At 39.1% G+C, this 3,306-nt stretch overlaps 1 long non-coding RNA gene across 1 annotated transcript; it reads left to right on the top strand.

The window, feature by feature from the left end:
• Window positions 1-1,245: 1,245 nt before the first annotated feature.
• LOC137282461 (uncharacterized) lies at window positions 1,246-3,100 on the top strand. The gene is made up of 2 exons (XR_010956815.1): window positions 1,246-1,401; window positions 1,621-3,100. It is a non-coding gene; the product is annotated as an uncharacterized lncRNA (long non-coding RNA).
• Window positions 3,101-3,306: the final 206 nt, after the last annotated feature.

Consider the following 3,306-nt stretch of genomic DNA (forward strand, 5'->3'; position numbering starts at 1 on the left):
CTGAGAAAGGGACGTACTTAAATCGAAGGCGACTGGCGAACTACACACTGGGTGGAGGCCGAGCGATAGGGCGAAGCCAATTGAAATAGATCGAGTACTTTTACAGCCACAGTTTGCACGGCAGTTTACGGCTTTTTTGTGCGAGTCATTAAATATTCATTTAGAGGTGGAAATATTCATGACGTTTAAGATCGAGGTGTTGGCAGTAATAAAATGCTGTGAGTACATTTCGCTTCACTGCAACAGGATCAGACAGTTGAACTATGTCGGCATGTGTCATTTGTCAAACACCCAAGGGAAATTGTGGTTTAGAATGAGGAAAACGAACTACAAGGTGACAAGCGCATATTTAGATCCACAGATAATATCGCATTTATAGAGCGGTGTGCACTAATGACTTTCTGACTGTCATTAATATGTTATTCTCATGCGCGGTTATGAACGGGTCAATTGCTTAACGAGTATAGAGGCCTGCTAATTTGCTCTTTATCATGTAGTACACATATCGGTGTACGCGGAAGTGTCAGCTGTTAAACTGTATCAACATATTGGAATATGTTACGCTTACACATTAAAAACCTCAACTGAAGTAGTAGTTTGAATGTTACCAGAAACTCAGCAATGTGTATGTTCAGGAATACGCCTGATTTACTAGCTAGGTGCAAAAGTCCGAGGCGTAGCAAAGACACGTGTCCTTCCTTCCTTTCAATGTAAGTGTTTTCGTTTTATCAGATTCGCAGTTAAGAATAAAACAAGAATATTGCCTTGTATGATATTAATGGCCATAATAGTATTTCTTTTGAATATATTAAACCCTGCTTCTTTCATCAAACAAACTAAAGCTACTGAAAAGGCAGTATACATTTGTATATACAGACTGACATATAATGGTTAACTGTTTGTTCCATGTGTACATTTAATACTACATGTATATTATGTAAATGTAATGAGTGTCAATAATTGACATGTTCTACATAGTTGCAGTAGTATCATTAATATCACTATAGGATCAACAATGCAGTCAAGATGTGCATCACTACCCGAGACATTAGAACTCTATATTTGTATTTATCTTACACTTTAAAGTTTCTGACAAACACGCCATTATAGAAGTATGGTATCTTAATGTACAGCTAGTAAAAACTCATCAACAGCCAAGACCCAAACACCAGCGAAAAATATGTACGTCTCCAGTTAAAAACAATAAATGAATTACAGGTACTCCGGCGGCACTTCCACTCCTTCACAGAGGTCACGTTAGCCTAACAATGTCACGTCGACCTACCGCGATCCGCAACATACCGTGTTTCCCTGGTTATGATAGAGAAGTGATAAAGTGTCCTACATTTCCTGATCGGTGGGCCTCACTACCAACGCTGATAGACTGTTGTCTGTACCCAAGTAGGTGGCACACATATATGCTGGTACACCCGCCAGTAAACATATGTAGGTAACTGCATGTAGGTATTAATCGCCGATAGTAAACACACGAGGAAGTGCGCTATTCATTTCAAAAGCGCCTTATGTCTAACCGGGGAATTCCCCATTCTAATATAGTGTAGCATTTATCAATATATCATTACCATGTTCACATATATAGCACCGAGTGTTTACTTGCAGGAGGCATCAAACAGCTGGAGGTTATTTACTTTGCGGGAGAAGGTATAGCTTACCTCATAGCTATGTGATTACTAACTTCAGCGTGGAATGCCAAAGGTTTCGTCACCGTGCTCTCAAAAGGTTTATGCATGCATATGCTCTGCGATTTGATTGAAAGATTACACGCATGTTTCACTGAATCGTGTGCTTGTCTGCATTTGGACTCAGTTAGATGTCCGACTTCCTGTTTGAAGTACGGCCTGATGTGTCTGTCCTGTGAGCGGAACCTCCATTAGCAGGAGGCATGGAATGTTACCTGGCACCCAGTCGTGCCATGCTGATTTTTAAAGCATATTTCTGCTATTTATGTTATGTTTTCCCGTGGAGGTCTATGCAGAACGATAGAAGTCACTGAGCAAAATATGGTGTTATAATTTATTATTTAACCTACCTGCATGAGGAAGGACGGCTTCTACTGGCTACACATGTAAACAGCTTGCTTCATACACATTTCATAGGACGTGCGGCACGTCACCAACTGGGTTGTGTGTTTTCATGCCTGTGATAGTTGCTATTATCCTTTTAGGAGTACACATTTTCTGTTACCTGTATGTCTTACAGGTGCACAAGATACCTATCTATCTTGTCTGTATAATTGTATTGTTAGTCACTCATAACGCGACGCAGTGGGATTTTATTTAGATATTATCTTATTAACATGGTATAACTTATTGCCCAAATCTGTTCCCAGATGTCTTCGATTAAACTAAAAAGCTATGAATTGTACTTAACCATACTTAGCATGCCATATATAGGAAATGTATAAGTAAATAGTAACGCCGCGTTAACATTGCTTCACTTATCCTCATTGACATTATGATTAAAAACGCGAATCAAATTTCATACTGGAATCAGGTGTGGAGCACCAGCTCTAGAGACAAATTTGTCTTCCTTGTCTGCCCAACTCTACGGAGCGTAAAAGGTGATGAAGCTAAACTAGTGAAGAAGCTATGTGAAGATATCACTGGAAAAAAAACGATGGCAGGTGCACATAATGTAATGTGTTCCACGTTGTTTGTTGCACATAGAGGGACGTTGCCAAAATGTCTTTGTGTCCATCCCCAGTTTACTTTCTGCCCGAAATGTCATTATATAACTTGTACTAGATTCAGATTCGGGATTTTTAATTTCATGCTATTTTAGAAGTCAGTCTCAGAAGTTACAAATGTTAAATCCACGTAAATCATTTCTAGTTAGAAAACTCCCTTGCATCATGGTTGATGTGGAGATGCCTGCAGCGCCTGTTGTGTTCAGCCACTGTTCTGACATGCCTAGCTCATACAACAACTGCTGGCAGCGTAATAAGACTTCACCCAATCCTACCCCTGCACTGCTATTGACATTTTGCCATTTCTAGACGCATATATAATACTGATTTATTAAAGTGATTATTGAAAATGTTTCGTAGAATAATAGAAATAAAGTCCGTATCCGCTCTGTTGATTCGTGTTCAAATGTGATTTGACGTTTGGGTGTACTCGATTAAAGATATTTGTGTTTCAAAGAAATCTGGATTGGTAAACAAAACAAGACAAAATTTTAGTGCATCCACATGGTGCGAAACATAATAGTGGAGTCTGTCTAAAATTGTAATGATGCAGTTATCCTTTCCATGCGCAAGTTTAAATTTGCTCATATCTGTTGTAT

Source organism: Haliotis asinina, chromosome 4, assembly GCF_037392515.1.
Source record: "Haliotis asinina isolate JCU_RB_2024 chromosome 4, JCU_Hal_asi_v2, whole genome shotgun sequence".
Lineage (NCBI taxonomy): Eukaryota > Metazoa > Mollusca > Gastropoda > Lepetellida > Haliotidae > Haliotis > Haliotis asinina.